The 18,163-nt window shown below is 41.3% G+C and overlaps 1 protein-coding gene across 2 annotated transcripts in view; it reads right to left on the bottom strand.

Annotated features, from left to right (window-relative positions):
- The window catches only part of brinp1 (bone morphogenetic protein/retinoic acid inducible neural-specific 1), a 262,147-nt gene extending 244,354 nt beyond the window's left edge, over positions 1-17,793 (bottom strand). Inside the window, exons 1-2 of one of the 2 annotated variants that reach the window (XM_079524433.1) lie at positions 17,529-17,793; positions 7,174-7,241 (exon numbers count right to left, since the gene is read on the bottom strand). The gene's annotated coding sequence lies outside the window, so the exon portion shown is untranslated. The remainder of the gene's footprint in view (positions 1-7,173; positions 7,242-17,528) is intronic. The other variant, XM_079524432.1, reaches the window with a different exon arrangement.
- Positions 17,794-18,163: the final 370 nt, after the last annotated feature.

The raw sequence follows: 18,163 nt of genomic DNA, 5'->3' as shown, positions 1-18,163 counted from the left end.
AAAGGTCTGCTTGAATGGTACTGTATCTTTCACTGATTGGCACGATAAAATATTTGTCCCCGTTATGTCTGTTAACATATGGGACAAATTACACATTTAGCATTCACGCGTGCTCGTCAGGCTTCCTTCATTATCATTGTACATCATCCATGGGAAGGGATTTAAAGGAAACCCAAGTTGGCAAGGAAAGAAAAGAAAATCAGCATCTTTGTGCAGTTTATAATGGGAAGACACATTAGTATGATCAAAAGGTCCAGGGACACGTAGGGTACTACAAATGAGCAGAATTGTTTCAACACTGTAATTCCCCTGTTGGCTAAACATGTTCATTATTTGTTTTGGCATGTGCTAATGCGACACTAATATGTGTCCTCTAATGGGGTTCATGCGTGCCTTTGCAGCAGCAAACTCACATGAGCAATAGGTGGTCTGGACGACACATTAATCCAGGGTTCGTTTGGATTGGAGGAGACGGGTGGGTGCATGCCTTTGGTCATTCATTGTAAATGGCCTGGTGGGATGCAACATGTTTTATATCCGCTTCTGGTCAGGCTGAATTAAATTCATGCAATTATTTGTTTGATATTCATGTTTGATAATAATATAATTTAACAATTTAATTAAAAATGGATGTTAACAACATTAATTCCGCCATCCCTATTGTTGGGCACGTTTGTCAAAACAAGGCAATTTTAATATAGGTGTCAAACTTTTTAATTAAAACATACCGAGAATAGCAGATAGATCTACAAGGTCACAATGCATTACATTGCGACGAGTTGCCAGCTTGTAGAACTGCAATTTTCGCTATATTTGTCACACAAAGAAGTATACTATACAGGGCTTAAGTGATTAACAAAATGTCTCCCTATAGGGGGTTTCTTTTCTAATTGAACCCTGCAATAATCTATCCCTTTCTATGCCCTTTGTTTTAACCAGAGCCTCTAGTGAGACTGGGATCAAAGGGCTCAGCATCCTCCTGGCAGAGTTCGACTAAATGAGAGAAAGCCTTAACGGCGCAGGGGTCAGGATTCGTCGATTACTGACTGACTGGCCTATGCGCCTCAGGACCATTTGTCTTAACAACACTATGTCCTCCCATCGTGGACAGCCTTCAGTCCCCTATCAGCATGCCAGATTGCAGTAATCAGTCTCATGAGGGGTAGACTTCACAGCCGAATGCTCGGAGAGAGAGCAGCCGCACACCTCATGTGAAATGGATAACGCATGATTGATGTGCTCAGCTAATTTAGGTTGAGTTATGCTCAGTGTATGCAGTGTCACAATACACAAAGTGTCATGCAAGTGAGAGATATAACTTAAAAGAATGCAAGCCCAATGGCTAAGAAGAGTTAGGCAGAAACTCACCATCACTCACGGAAACATCCGTGAAAGGTAGTTTTTATTTTGATAGGTATGGGTAGAAATCTTTTATATCCATATTTCATCTTTATGTATTTTCTTCCCCCATAAATTATTTCCCTATTTTACACTTTGCAATATTATGACAGTGTTGCGCAAAAGTAGCAAAAATAGCTGATTTACAAGCTGAGCTTGTAGATATTGATATAATTGATATACACACAGTACATTTTTGAGGGGCGCTAGCCCCTCCTATGTCCAGCTTTGAGTGTGTGTGTAAACACAAACTTTGTCCTAACACAAACATTGAATGCCATTGATAATGAAACAAAGCTGAAGGTGAGGACGCAAATTGTGATTGGCCGGAATGAGATGATGTATGATGATGATGATGATAAGTCGCCCCTCACTTCACACGGGTGTGATTTTATTTGAAAATGAAACTCTTATAATAACTTGACAGGCCTGGCCTGTCTTTGGGTCATTTATCCCATTAAAATTATTAACAAGAGTTTGTGACTAAATAATATACATATGAATCCATTGAAATTTAATTTCCTTAAAGGTAACGGTTTTGGACATACAAGGTAGCAAATCAGCAACGATATGCTGCCTCTGCCTATCAAAATAAAAAGTACCTAAGGACCATCTCTTTTGTGTGCCTCACTAACAGGCAGGCCATGGTGGATCTCAGGAGCAGGACATGTAGCAGTAGGAAAGAAAAAAAAGACTCAAAATACTCAGCACACAGGCAGATAAAGCCTTTTTATTGCAGGTGCAGACCAACATTTCGATTCTTACATCTTCATCAGACTCAAAGAGCCAGACAGAAGCAACTTAATGCACATTTCTGTGCGTGTTGGTGATGTTTCAGACTCAAAGAGCCAGACAGAGGCAACCTAATGCACATTTCCGTGAGTGTTAGTGATGTTTCTGCTTACGAGGTGAGAGTTGACATGAGACATTTGCGTAATTATAAAATATAAGTCTGTTTTACAGTCCTGAGAAAGGAGGTTATATTTTATTTAATAATATAAAAATAAAAATAATATAAATCTTTCAAGATGTTTCAAAAGTAGCTGATCTACAAGCTCACAATTCGGCACTTCACACCGGGTTGTAGATCGGCTATGTTAGAACAGCTGAAGCATAAAATAATATGGTTAACGTGATAAAACACATTTTACTGGGGGGACCCCCTCAAGGACCCCTGGGGGGTCCCAGGGCCCTACTTTAAGAACCAGTGCAGTAGGTAGAGTACAGGTTGGGGTTTGACACGTGACGTCGACATGCTGTTCTAGACAATTTTTTGCTCATTATGTTAAACCATATTTCGCCCACTCACCACAGATCAAACGCAAAGGACAGGCTGCACGAGAGTGCATGGGCAGGTCACTGAATATTAGCGCACCTAATGCCAAAACAGCCTTCAGTGAAGACAGCACATTACACTTAGCTACAGTACTTTTTATAATTGCTTCTCGTGTCTCCTGATACGTTATTGAATAATGTAAAAATGAGCTTACAAAATTTAAAACTGAGGCTGCAAATCTCTTTTAATGATGACCTATATCGCTCTAATGAGCTTCTGGAGACAATGAAGCTATCACTTCAGGATAGTGTTGCAAGAAATTCCAAGGTTCACTGGAAGCAGTCCAGGACTGAGATAATTTGTTATTAATATATGGCCCACTGAGGGCCCAGCTTTTATTACCAACATATTAATCATTCTCAAGATATATGGCCTCTATTTCAGTATGTAGAATCATATGAGACTCCAGTCTAACTAGGCACTAAACAAACAAAACACCTATCAGGTAGTATTCGCTGGGAAAGCGTGCTGTTAACTGACCACATAGTACACATTTATGATATACCGTAGAGTGTACAGTACTTCAGGCAAAGTGTTCCCATGGTGTGTGTGTGTGTGTGTGTGTGTGTGTGTGTGTGTGTGTGTGTGTGTGTGTGTGTGTGTGTGTGTGTGGCCGCCGCCGTTTAAGATGCTGGAATCAGTGGCAGTTCAATGTACATGCTGCAGTGTGCACGTACAGTATGTATGTATGTATGTATGTATGTATGTATGTATGTATGTATGTATGTATGTATGTATGTATGTATGTATGTATGTATGTATGTATGTATGTATGTCGTGTATGTATGTATGTATGTACTTTGTTTATTCCTTAGTCTCTGACTGGCAGTTGGTCAGTGGAACTGTCTGCAGTGCAAGTCTTTGTTCGCTGGTTAGTAAGTGGGATAACGCCATCTGATTGGTTAGTAAGTGGGATAACGCCATCTGATTGGTTAGTAAGTGGGATAACGCCATCTGACGTCCACTCTCAACAAACAGCGTAATTGGACAAATCTACAATATGCTGGAGTCGGGACGTAATGCAGTTCAAACTGTTGAGTGTAGATTTCACACACGATTATTCAGGAGTCAGGACAAAGGAAGAAATGCAGCTATCCGTGAAAAAGGAGGAAAGCAGCATAATCACAATTTTGAAAACCACGTGCCACATTGATTGCGTTAACCATGATCAATATTGTATTGGTGCAATGGCAACAACCATTTAAGTGTCTATAAAAGATAGTGCCTGTAGAAGCTCACTTGAGATTTCGCACAGGAGGCAAGACGGTGTGATGGTGCAGTGGAATAAATTTCCTCACAAATATGCAGTGTATCCCTGTGGAGAAATAAAAGAAGGATTCCGCGAGAAACCAAAAGGGGAGATATTGAATTTCTGTATTAGGGTCGCACATTGCCGCTTGGCATCAGTAGTATTGGTTTAGCATATGGCATGCTGAAAGAAGAATAATGAGAAAACCCAATGTGTATTATAATTGTACCACTTGTTCTAAAGTGCTGAGAATCTTTTTTTGCTGCCATTTGGGACATATTAACACATTTGTATTTGCATAAAATATGTCTGAATACTGAATAGCAATTAAACACAAACATGAATCTTGTTCTTATATGAATTAATTAACCTATTTATCATAGGTAGGCCACCGCCCACTGCAAGTATCATCATATCAAATAATATAGCAGCAATTATTCTGAAATAATACAAATAAGCGATCGGACAGATAGGACATCCTACTTGTCCGTTTTCTTGTTCTGCATGTCTTTCTTGGTATTCTCCCAGGTTATAGTCACATGCATGGCTACCGTACGTCAAACATCATTATGTTCTGTCATCATGCATTTCTTTGTTTCCCAACCAGAAAGCTCCTTGTCCATGTGGAGCAGGCGAGAAGACAATGTATAGCTTTGCATATTTAGTGTGCAGATACCACAGATGCCTTTAACCACTTAAAGCCCCACAGTATACTGTATCGTAGGCTATACTATACAAGTAAGACGCGCGAACGCGGGAAGCGAACGCAGCTCGTAAATTGCAATAACAACAAATTACGTACTTTTTAAAGTTTTTTTTAAAGTTTTTTCTTTTTAAGTTTTTTTTAAATTAAGTTTTTTTTTAAGTTAAGTTGTGTGCGTGTGTGTGTGTGTGTGTGTGTGTGTGTGTGCGTGCATGTGTGTGTGTTTTTGTGTGTGATACAGCTGCGCCCTCTGGTGGTGGGCGGGTGGTGTTACAGCGTGACACACACACACACAGACATGATCTGCTGGGTCTCATAGTAAATGCTCACTGCGTTCGCAATCACTGCGTTCGCAATAACTACACTACGATGAGTAGCCAGACATTTTAAATCTACAAGCTCACAAATACATCGTGATACGACTCGTTATGAGCTTGCAAATCTGGTAGCCTATTTTCGCTATTTTAGATTTTTTAATTGTGAAAATAGTTTCTGACAGCTTCCACCCATAATGACATGCCCAACATAGGGACGCCAGGTTGAAAATGGCTACATTCTAAAATGATAGGAGGAACCAGTCATAGTTTCTGTATGACGAAAGGGTATTTACTCTTTCATAGATAGACAGCTAGAGTCAGAGTCTATGGATGAGCCTGTCCATCCAGCAGGAAAAGAGTGAATCGTCTCCCGTCAGTGCTTGATCATGAAAGAAATGGATGCTGATATTTCATGGGATAGGGAAGCCGTGCCACCGCGGGGGTCATCGTGTCAGATTGACAGGACTCAAGGGAGATGGCCACTCAGTATGATAAAAGGCCCTTTTGGGCTGGGGCACTATGTGCCTGATGTCACGAACAAGTTGTCAGATGTGGCAAGAGAAGAGAGAAAAATCAAGACGGAGACTGAAACGGATACATACAGAATGAAGAGGCAAGAGGCAGTTTCAGGATAAAGGAAAGCCCTAAGTGTTTGTATAGGAAGCCGAGGTTCTAAATAAAGACGCGAGGCACAGAGTTATGAGGTGGAGTTGTTGCAGCAGTGGAGTACACTTGGACAGAAAGGCTGACCTTTTCGTGTTGAGGTCAGGCAAGGCGATGACAGGACACTCACTGGGACTCCATCATGAGGTGTTTTAAATCTCCACTTCCTTTTTTGAGACAAAAATACAGCTCTATAGTCTGCAGCTAAAGCATGTATAAAGTATTTTTAGAAGGCCCCATTTCCTGAAATCATGAATTATAACTTGCGTCGTTCCGTTGTTTATAATGCATGGGATTACATGACTTCCCAGTTGGCCTTAAGAGTGGCTTTTGACCAGCGAGGAATGGCATCCTGCTGATACACGGAGGCATTGATTACTGTGCTTGGCCTCGGTAGCTCGTCACATTAAGGGGCTAACTTGTGAAGTAATTGAATGCAGAAATGCAGAGTAATTTAAAGGCTGCAACGCGGAGTGAAGGCTAGTGCCTCTGAGGGATGGAGGATGGAGCAGAGTCGCAGATCTGGCTTAAGAGCCTGTGTCTGCCATGTCGCGTTTGATTAATGGCACCACAGGCCTCCTCATCAAGAGGCAATAAAATATGAGGGCATAAGTCAGACCTCATCCTAGGGTTTGGCAGGTGTTCAGGTCTCCTTATCGGTCGCCAGCACCTCCAAGGCAGCTAAAGCCCAATTTATACTCGTCCTACAACTGTGTCCCAGGCTGAAAATAGCCGATCTACAAGCACACAATTTGTTGCAACGTGACACATTGTGAGCTTCTAGATCTGCTTTTTTTGGTGTGTAAGACCGCCATACGACAAAGTATGAATCATGACAAGGTATTATCTCCACCTCTATCTTATCCTCTTATTTTACCAAACCAAGCCACTTTCAAAAACTATTTTAAATTAATCTAGCTCTTCGAACCCATTATCAGAGTAAATTCTGGTGGGCCAATATTCTGACAGGATTTGTGTTTTTAATATATAATTCCTCATTAATGGCAAATGAAGGTTTGGAAACTTCAATATCTTTGTATTCCCATTTCCCCTTGCTCACAATCCTAAGCAAATGGGGAAATAGTATTTCATAGGCAATAAATAAAATGCTAATACATATTTTGAATTTCATGTTCACATAGGGGCCTGCAATAGCTCATAAAATGTTATATTATTGATTGTGTAGCCAGGCACTTCGTTTTACCAGGGCTATTGCACGCCTCCAGTAAAGTGGAGGAATGATTTCATTTCACTCCGTTGGCAAAATCATATTGATTTTGTATCACTAAACCAAGAATTCCTCTATGAATTCATATTCTCAAAATTGATATACAGGAAAATTGTCAGTAACTTTTTTTTTGTCCCATCTTAATTATAAGATAAAGAAAAGAAATAAGGCATTTCTCTTAGAATCAAATGACTTTGCACCAACAGCCCACCCACCTTCTGGCTAAATCAGCTGGAAGAAATAAAAGAAATGTTGTGGAGAATAAATTAACAAGCTCACCAGAGAAAACTGCAGGTAACCTGGCTGCAAACAGCAGGACACAGCTGCAGTGAAGCTCAGAGGAATAGCTTGTGTGTGGGAAGAAAGATAAAGATATGCAAGGCTTAATTTATACTGTACTTTGTTGCGCAAGCACGTCATACAACAAAGATGATGTAAACATTATGTCAAGTCAATGTTACCTAGGACATTTCAAGCAAAACAAATTCAAAATGTCCTCTTAATTTTGTTCTTTATCCATGATTCTTTCCAGAAGATTTCTCTCATTCTTTTACTCGTAACAGAAAACTACAAGAAAATATAAGAGCATTTTAAGAGAATGTTGCTGCACGAGGCACAGGCACAGGTGAAAGGGAGCCACGGCTTATTTTGGTTATAGCAGGATTCACATTTTTTCTAATGTCACACACCACGGAACAGGATATTTTCACTTGCCAGCCAAAGTGGCATAACTTGGTCCTCAATTTCAGATCTCTGTTGTAATCAGAAAAGCTCACTTCCATGAAGTTACCAACTGTAATCTGTCACTGTCATAGCAGACCGCGGCTGTGTGGCGGCAACTGTACCTTGACAGCCAATGGAGGCCTGGCCATATTTTGTGCATAGTTAACTTATGGATTTGATTTAACAAAATACTGTACGTGCGTGCGTGTGTGTGTGTGTGTGTGTGTGTGTGTGTGTGTGTGTGTGTGTGTGTGTGTGTGTGTGTGTGTGTGTATACTAGTGCTGTAGTGCAATGTAAGGCACTGGCTGCCTACATACAGTACAATACTGCTACAAACTGTAACACCTTGAACCTTGAACTTGAACATTGATTTCTGTGAGTGTGTTCACATGCAGTACACGGCAGTGCATGTGTGGTGCATATGAAACACATGCACTATCATTCTTGACAGTAACTATAAATCTATCTGAATGCTAATGTGGAGCAATACACAAACTGTATTACAACATTTCATATAGTTCACTGTTAATCTGTTGCGATCGTTTACTCGCCTGCATATGGGTAATCAAATGAACTACAGTGCCTTGGGCTATAGGGGATATCATAGCAAGGAAAAACATGCATGTATCATAATACATGTGACACCTTGAATTAGGCTAAAAACTGTCTCACCCATCTGAGCGTAGGCTCGATCACCCCTTTTAGCATGCATTTCCCTGCGCACAGTTCCGGGCAATCCTGCCATGATTGCATCAAATTGCATTTTGAATCCACAGGGACATATGAAGTAGTGTGTTTTGAACCACCATCCCATAATAGCTGGCTTGAGCCTACACAAGCCATGTGTATCGCTGTCCCTTGGGAGTCTGAACTGGGCCCGTCATTTACGTAATTAGGGCTAAATCTGATTTGACTAAAAGGCTTCATCATTTTAGAAGGTCTTTCTAGAGAGCAGCCATTGAGATGCATTACAATGTACGGATCATTTACGTTCATCTTCATGGGCATTTGCACGTTCCTGTCCTTAATTCTCTTTAGGCAAATCCCTTGCTGTCTTCATGTGTGCATGAGTTACCCAGGAATTATTCAGTCAGATGGATGAGATTCAGCAGGCAGATACACACAGATAATCTAAATCTACAGTCACACAAACATCATTTCCATAAAATAACCAGCTTGCAAATGGGAGTTTTTAAATGTGAGAGCATTTTGTTTGTTTGTTTGATTGTATATTCTGCAACTCAAAAGTAAGTAACAAACAAAAAGGCATTTTATTCACACAGTTCTTCCGAGGATTCAGAGGAAAATTAAGGCCACAGTTTATAAAAATAAACAACGATGGCCATTAAAGTAAGATGCTTAGATAGGGAGTTGTACAGAATGTTAGCTTTTTCTCCTCTATTTTTCAGCTAGCTTTAGGAAAGCCACCTAATTATCATGTGCTGCTCAGATGGACCGAGATGGCTCCTGCTCTCCCTTGAGAGACCCTAGCTGTCACTGGAGGGGACCCTGTAAAAAGGGTATGTCTTTCTGAGGAATAGCCCCACTGGTTTCCCCAAAAGGAAGATTCAAGCTACAGTATATATCCTGTCAAGGACTTTAAACAAGAGTAAAGACAGCATGGGCCAGTTTGAACGGCACCCATGCTATCTCCTCTGAGCACACGGCACTGGGAATGAAAAAGCCTTCTTGGGGCAATTCTGGACTTCTGTGCTGTTCAATGAGGACCTGTAGTGTTAGATAAAACCTCACATCCCTCACAGGTACAAAACTGATGAGGCGTCATTAAAAGGTGCCACCTATTTGTTTTCACCGGCATGAAGTATAGGTGGTGTGGGGGATAGTTAAACCCTGTCAGGTGTCTTGGGAAAAGAATGGGTGAGTTTTTCGTTTAGCCCTAAGAGCAGAGTGTGTGGGGATCCCATACTTTATAATGACATGGCTACATCTGACATCAGGTCTTTTAGTCATTTCAGAGTGTGTGTGTTTCAGGGACATGGTGACCTCGGCCGTTTGTGTTTGATTGTGTCATTTGTGCCTTTAGTAGGCCTCATACAACAATGTCATTTCCTGCAGACATGGGAAGGAAAGGGGGAAAAGCCAAAACCTAAAGGATAACAAGAGTCAGTAAAAATCGTTGTTGGCATAAACCTTGTATCTCCATAATTTCTACTTTGTTTTTTTTTCGTAAATTAATGCTCCACTTTGTGTGTTGCGCAAATGTAGCAAAAACAGCTGATCTACAAGCTCATGTGTGACGTGTCGCATCACACCGCTTTGTGTTTTAAATCTGCAATTTTCTGCAATTTTCAAAACATTGTCGGTTTTATAAATAACATATAGCCAATGAAAAGTATTAGCAAGGGCTTGTGGCTAAATCATAACTACATTGGATCCGTTGGAAGATTTCGTGGCCATGTGAAAATCCTGTAATCAAAACTACAAACGCATTGGCATCAAAAAATACTTGCAGTATACCCAATAATGCCATTCACAGTCATTTTATAATGTGTTCATCATTTTAATGTTGCAACTCTTAAAGGTTGTGGATGACTAATTACTTGGAGCTGCTGGGTAAAATAACCTATGATAATATCATAAAGTATATGTTAATGTTTGTAATAATAATCTATGCAAAGTCATTTTTAACTAAAGCTGTACAACAACAGTACAGTAGTCTGAAAAGTGGAGTAGAAGTAGGCCCTCTGTATACAAAATTTACACTTTTCAGACTTAAAGTAAAAGTACCTAATAATTGTACTTCAGTACAGTATGGGTAAATCTGTGCTTAGTTACTTTCCATGACTTATTATCACATTATAATAAGTTCCTCACACTTGCCTTGAAGCCGGTTGGATTTTTGCACTGTCTAAGCCACGTAGATGGTTATTTATGCCTTAAATACGTGTGGCGCTGTGGCACACTGTGAGCTTGTAGATAGGCTATTTTCTGCATGCGACACCCGCATGCAACCAAGTATAAATCAGAGGTAAGAAAGAGGGAGAGGCACATCTGACTGAGCACTGTGGGGGTCCATTGACTCTTTCCTTGAGAGGGAAAGGTCAGAGGATAGTGAACGCAGGGACACCTGCTGGAAGTAATTATTAATACGCCTGCTGTCCTGTCGGCAGCCCCCCGGCTCCACCAGATGTGCTCTCTTGAGTGGAGGAGGAGAATGTAGCAGGGGTGTCCACGCGCGCCATTATAATTCTTGGTTTGTCCAAAAGCAGATGTTGGCATTCATGCAAAGTAGAAGACACAACGCTGTTGGTAAGCAACTGTGATTTAGCTTAACCTCTGCTGTCGGGTGGAAACCTTGTATGTCCAAAACCGTTAATCTACTTTCGCGCGGAACCCTTGTGCATCGTAGGGCGTTAATTTACAAATAAATAAATAGGTTTCTTCCTGACAACAACGTTATAAAAGACAGAACCAACCGTGCTAAGTGTTTTGCGGTGTTACCGTTTGAAATGTGTGACAATCACCGAACGATTAAGGCTGACATGCAGGGCCGCATAGCCTCCTCGACACCTCTGAAACTCTCCACACAAAGGTCTACATCAGGTTACTTAGCAACCATCCCACACAGATGATTATCAAGGCTAACGATTTGCACTGCTAAGCAGTACACAACTTGTAAAGCAGTCATACTCCAACACTGGTTTGAAGCAGACTTGGAAGACAGTGTATACATTATATAACCCAGAACAATTCAACAGCTTTTCCTTACACAAAATGGAAACCATTAATTTAAACCCACATCACATCAAATACAACATCTTGCATACAACAGTCGTGTTGTCCGAAGAACCCCATTTGGCTATTTATTGCTGATAAATGCTAGCCTATGAGTGTTTAGCATAAACACATCACATACATATAACATGAAGCCAAGTCACTTTATCTGTCTACCCACAGTGATCTGTGTGCCTTCCTCTGTGGCTGACTATCTCACCACTTTCTCTCCCTTATCCCCTGCTTCCCCGTCACTGCCTGCTAAACCTTCACAGCCGTCCCATGCAAATAAGGCTACTCCTGTGCAGAGGAGAATAGGTGGGAAACCAAATTGGATCGAATGTAATTCAGTTTGCCAAGGGAATGAATCGATAATGCTGAGAAATGGTTTTCAGAGGACTAAGTGCCCACCTTGTGCAGGAGGGTTGTGTTTAGAGTGCAATCTAAGTCTGATAAGTCTTGCTTCTGTATTCCACGACAAGGTAATCAAGAGTTGTTGTAGCCTACTCGTTGTTTGGTGCTTGACAACTCTCTTGTGTTCTTGACTGTACAGCACTTCACTGCTAATGCAGCTCAACGCTGCTAATGTGCATGCTGTTAATACAGTTTGTGTTTATTTTGTTGTACATCGTTCGTGCAAATTGTTCAGCCTAGTCCAGCGTTGCAGTAAGAGCACATTAGCGAACTAGTCAGGTTTTGTCTGAAGAGCTTCTCGCTGTGTTTCTGCCTGACAGAGCTTCTTCAGTTAGGGACTGAGAAGAGGGGGGAGAAAAATGTGGAATGGGCAGAATCAGGCAGAGGGGCAATGGAAAGACGGATTGAGCAAGGGACACAAGGAAAAGAGGGGGGACTAGAGAGTGGGCATTGAAAGCTTTTCATCCGTTGACAAGCACAAATGGATGGTTACCTGAGCGAACGTCTGGGAGAGAGCAGATAGAGAGCTGGGCCATAGACATGCATTACTAATCACCAGAGCTTGGTTAAATTCATCTGAGGCCATATCTGTGTGTGTAGGCCCTGGTCATCAACTATGGCACTAATAGCAGGGCTTAATTTGTGCCTCGGGTACCTGCCTGCTGCGCTCCCGCAAATGCACAAACAATACAACACGTTTTATTCTAGGCTATTTATTATGAAGGATGAAGGACCATGGATGAAATGTGATCCGACTCCTAGTTGGAATCATGAGCTTCGGCACAGTTGAAAGTGTCATACAGATAATTGCAATTAAAGATTTAACTGTTGGGCTTTGAACATTGGATACAAAAAATAATTTCTGTTCGTCTTTTAGACTTTGTAAACACAACTTGCACTGGGCAGATGTGAAAAATAGCAAGACATATTACATAAAATAGAAATTAAATAAATTAAAAGAAATTACCATGCAGTACCATTAATGAAAATACATAATGCACTATGACCAAAACTGTGATGCTTTGTGAGCTTGTAGATCAGACATTAAAATAAAATCTTTTGCACCGTTTTGTCCCAATACCCCAAAAAAGGGACGCCAGGCTGAAAGTAAAGAGCGTGGGAATGTGACATTTCTCTGAATTTCATCAAGCTTTTTAATACAAACAATTCTAATGATTATGCAAAAATATATATACTGTAATAATTGTAACATGCCTACATTAGGCCTACAGTATATGGCACTTATAAGCCCCTCTGACAGACTGAAAGGGAGGTGTACGCTATACCCGGTGAGTACTGTTGTCACGCAAAGCAATGCCTCCTCGTCCATCAAGCAGGGTCCATGACAAACAAGCATGTCCTGCAAGGTGGCAGGGACTGTCTAGCTGCCCTGCTTTCATGTCGGCTCGCTTAGAGCCGCAACAAAGCGAAAGGGAGGGATGCAATCAAAAGAGTGAGGCAGAGAGAAAGCAGGGAGAGCCAGGGAGAATGGAGAGTAATCACAAACTGAAAGAGAGAGTGAAAGTAGGGAGGGAGAACAAGCTAGAGAGGAGGCAGCGGTGGAGTGGGGGTTAGAAGACAAACAGCAACACTCAAGAGCATCGAGGCCATGTGTTCGCAAAACAATGGATTGGGGTTTAATGGTTGGTCATAGTCACTCAAATGTGATGTGCGGCATTGGCTGTGGCAGGCACCAAAGGTCCTGAGTGCAATTAGAACTTGTTTTGGAGCACTGATTTCTTGATAGACGACTACTTAGCAGCCCTACACAGTACACACCCTGCATAAAACACAGGACTGACTATAGGGCTATTACATCTGAACCACTACCCACATACAGATACAGGGAATGTGGGATGTGAACTATTGGTATTTGGAGTAAAATCTACTGCTGTACAATGCACTGCAGCTCAGTACAGTGCACAGAATGCAGACACATAACTGCAGAAAGGAAAAGAATGAAGGGGGCATACTGGGCAAACTCTGTCATGCACGTGCGCGCCCACAAATATGCTTTGAGTATGGAAACAGGCATTGCAGCGTCATGGATGTCTTTCAAACAGCACGAACAATAAAGCAGTGCCCTAGCTATTCTGTCCTTGCTGAGTCTTCTTTCAGCATATCAGATCAAATGCTAATGAAGCCCATATTCTAAGCCAACATTTTTTTCCACCGACAAAGTGTGATTACACCATTATGACAATGCAGAGGCAGGACATGCTGAAAGGTGCTGCTGACACTTTTGCCTTTAACCGCAGTAGAGCCGGCCTAATTGTTGTAAATGTACCTGTTCCTGCAATGCCAGCAAGGCAAGTTTGCCAACAAAATAATGTGAGAACATTTTATACTAATAAAAACAACCTTTTATATACCTCTTGACACTCAATCTAGGGTTAATGGGTTTAAAGTGACCAAGATTTAAAATATAATAACATATTTGTAACTAACAACAATGTATTCGAAAATTATTTTAATTGTGTTTTTACATACCCAAGTTCTAGAACTCAGGTACCTACCTAGTGGTAGTATTTGCATACAAGGTTTGATCGGTCCAGCAGTTTGCGAGATCAGCTCCAGAGTCCAGACACAAACACACAAAGACAGACACAGATTGCATAACCTTTTTCAAAGCCACAGTGTAGGAAAATAATTGTACATTGTACTGACTGTGATGGTAAGAGAGAGCTGACCAATAAGGCAAAGATGTTCCTGCCTTCCTCTGAGGTCAAGAGCCTTGGGAAGAATACGATCAAGTGATCGAAATGAGTTTTCTCTGCTGGGTAGCTGTGCTCACACTCGGTTGTCGAGGTCAGTCGAGTGATCTGGCAGCACCTCGTTGTAGAGTCTGTTCCTCAACATTGAGAGGAGCCAGTTATGGTTTGGGCATCTGATAAGGATACCCTCTGGGTGCCAGACCCTGGGGGTAGACCCAGCTGGAGGGATTATACTGCATCTCCCGTGTGGCCTGGGAAATGCCTAGGGGTCCCCCAGAAGGAGCTGGAAGTAGTGGCCTGGGCTGCAATGCGTTCCCTATTGCCCCTGTGACTCTGATGGATAAGCCTTTTTTAGATGATGGATGAATGGGTTTCCTTAGGCTATTATTGTTTGATTGTATTGTACGGGCACCGCTGTGACCGGCTGCCTGTTTAGTAGCTTTCCTGTGTTACTACAGTACATTCTTTGTCTTTTTCACAGTGTTTTCGCGACTGTCTACTTATACAGATAGGCTGCATAGTTTATTTTTCAGTGTCGATAGTATAGGGCTCAAGGTGTATCAAAGCTTCATTCAACATCAACAATAACAATATACATATTGCAAACTGCGAATCCCTTGACTCCTTCAAAACCGCTCTCAAAGGGCACCTACGGATGGCTGCAATTCGAAACTGGCCCCCGTAAAATCTGAATCCCCCCCCCACCGCCCCCCCCTTTTCCCCTCACTGTATATGTTTCTTTTCCCTTTTTACCTCCATTATGATGAATTCCTGTTCTGTTCTTTGTCTATATAGAAGTGTCTATTTGTACGTCTCTAAATGTTTTGATGAATTGAACATGGTGGACCCTGTTGTAAACAAGTGTAACGCTTAATTGGGTCGTCCACTCACAGTTAACAGCCTTTGTATTGAGTTTGTGCTTGAAATGTACTGTAATTCTGCAAACTGTCAAATTTTCAATCAATCAATCAAAACTGCAATATGGTACTTTATTCACACCCTGCGTACCACTACATTTGGAACGCTACTAATTATTGAACGTGTTTTCAGGTTAGTTTTGAATAAAATGTTTTAAGGGGAGGAGTGAGAAACTGTATTGCTAGGTTGGTGGCATATATATTCAGTAGCCAGGTGTAATGTTAAGTAAAAACATGTTGTTGGAACGGAAATACTATAAATGCAGTAATCAATTTATTTCTTAAATGTGTGTGCATACAGTTACAGTATGTGTTTCGCTGTATAGGTTCTACAGTTAGCAGCAAATGTAAGGCAAGAATACATTCAAACTGTATACTTGAATATTGTTTTACTTATCGTGAGTCATATCATAACAAGATTCAACAATGTTATTGCATATCACGTTTCCCTAATATAGTGCAACCCTAGTGGATAGACCATGCATACTGTGTATCTATTTGTGCATTCATTGTTGATAGACTTTTCATAGTCTTTGTTATATTCATTGCCGATACAGTAGATGTATATTCATTCATATATTAAACTGCTGATCACTGTACATTGATCAATGATAGACAATTTAGTGTGGTGATGTGTGCACATCTGTATCGCATGCACAAAGAAATGAGAGAAACGGCTGGGTGGCACTTTACACCAGCCTTCTAATGAGAGCGCAAAATCTCTCTTGGAAGAGCTACCCATCGACTAATCTAATATACCATACGGCAACCTTCCCCGTGTTTCTTCAATAGTCCGATCCAGAAGAACACTGCTGGCCACTGCTACAGAGCTGACAATGAGGTTATATCTTCCCTTCTCCTCTGGAATCCTGCCTCAAAGCAGACCAGAGGTAGAAAACTGTCGTTCCCTGATGTCATCGCTAGGGACAATGAAGGACCAGGAGGTCTGGCGTGGCATTGTGAGGTCCATGGTCTCGACCGCAGTTGAAAAATTATGATGATAATCACATGCACAGAAATAATAGAATCTCAACACAAATGCAGAAGACACTACATTCACAATGGATGTAGAAAGTATTGTATGCTAATTGGTACTGCTTACAAAGACAAAAAAAATTGCAGAGAATTTAGAGATCTCACCATAGAGACAGTCCATAATGTTATCAATACTGAGACCAAGGCCAAAAAACAACTTTGAATAGCCTGACTTTTGATACCCCAAGTGGCACTGCATTACAAACCAAGATCATTCAGTAATAGATACTGGAACATTTTGGAAAACCATATGTAATTGTCGCTGCAAAGACAAGTGGAAGTTAAGATTCTACCATAAAAAAAGAATCTTTTATTTTTATTTTTTAGAATAGTTTATCTTGTCTTTGTACCGTATTCAATTGAGTATATATCAAAAGGAATTGCAAATCATTCTATTCTATTTTTCTATTAGTAGCCCAATGGGCTACTCGCCCATTGGGCCATGGCTCTTAAGCCGACTGGTAACGTACGTGCCTTAAGAATATAGGTCCCGGGTTCGCCTCCCGGACGAGGCTACATTATGACATGCCCAGAAAGACGCTAGATTTGTGGTTAAACATGTTACTCCGATTGCAAGAAGTTGCATAATTCTTTCAATAACCTAACCTCATAGCTCATCTTTGACTTTTTAAATAATTATGCACAAGCAGCACATTGTGAATTACTTCACCTTTTGTGTCAAACTGGAAATGTTGGCTGCTTTAGCCTTGCTGATTTTTCTTCCCAGTTAGCCCATGGTAGCACTTAAGCAGAAACGTTCAAGGTTACACTGAAGTTGAGGTCAGAATGGAGAAGGGATGGATGGGTTTTCATGAAACTTGTAGGCAGCATTATGATTTGAGATGATTAACTTGGTTGAAAAGGTCATGGTTGCAATGAAACATGGAGAATGCGTGGGTGGGTTTTCACAGAACTTGATGAGGATCATGCCATCTCATCAGCATTATACGCTCAGTCAGAATTGTTACAACCGGGTGCAAATTCGATCAGCTCGTTCGTGTCTCTGTCTAGGCTTCTATTCACACACTCGGTTGATAACGTTTATCTAACTTGACATCTCAAAATACAGGTGTAGTGCATGCTACTGTGGCTGACCTGGTTCTCTGGACGTTGCATGCAGCCTGGTTTGACAGGCACTCTTCCCCTGGGATGGCGTCTGTCTGGTGGCCCCTCAGTCTGTCTCTTGGGCCTGCTCTGGTTTCTCGGTTGCTGGCGTCTTTAAGTCATTGGTGTCGTTCCTCTTCGAGACAGATCAGTTTGACGTAGGACAAACATAGAACACACTCTGAGGAAAAATGGGTAAGGATTGGAAGGGCACTAACAATGACTTTGCTCAGCGCATATCCCTTATGTCATCATGACAAAGTCCATTAATCTGTATGTCCAATTAACGCCAAGCACAGCTGTGCTTCTCTGTGCATAACCACAGCATAGCTTGTCTCTCTCTGAGTCTTCTCTGAATATCTGTCTGAGGATCTTACACAGGTGAAACTCTTCAGTCATTATGAGGCCTGCTGCTCGTCAAACTCATGACATCACACAGGCAGCTCAGCTGTGTGTGTGTGTGTGTGTGTGTGTGTTTGTGTGTGTGTGTGTGTGTGCGTCTGCGTGTGTGTGCGTGTGTGCGTGGTATACACATACATATAGTATACACATTACATTATAGGGAAGGTCAAGGGCACAATTGTACATACAATTACAATGCTCATACGTGTACTTACTGGTAACAG

This window comes from Electrona antarctica, assembly GCF_951216825.1.
Source record: "Electrona antarctica genome assembly, chromosome: 16".
In the NCBI taxonomy this organism is placed as follows: domain Eukaryota; kingdom Metazoa; phylum Chordata; class Actinopteri; order Myctophiformes; family Myctophidae; genus Electrona; species Electrona antarctica.
Note: the sequence above shows the minus strand (reverse complement) of the source record. Positions and strands in the feature narration are given on the sequence as shown.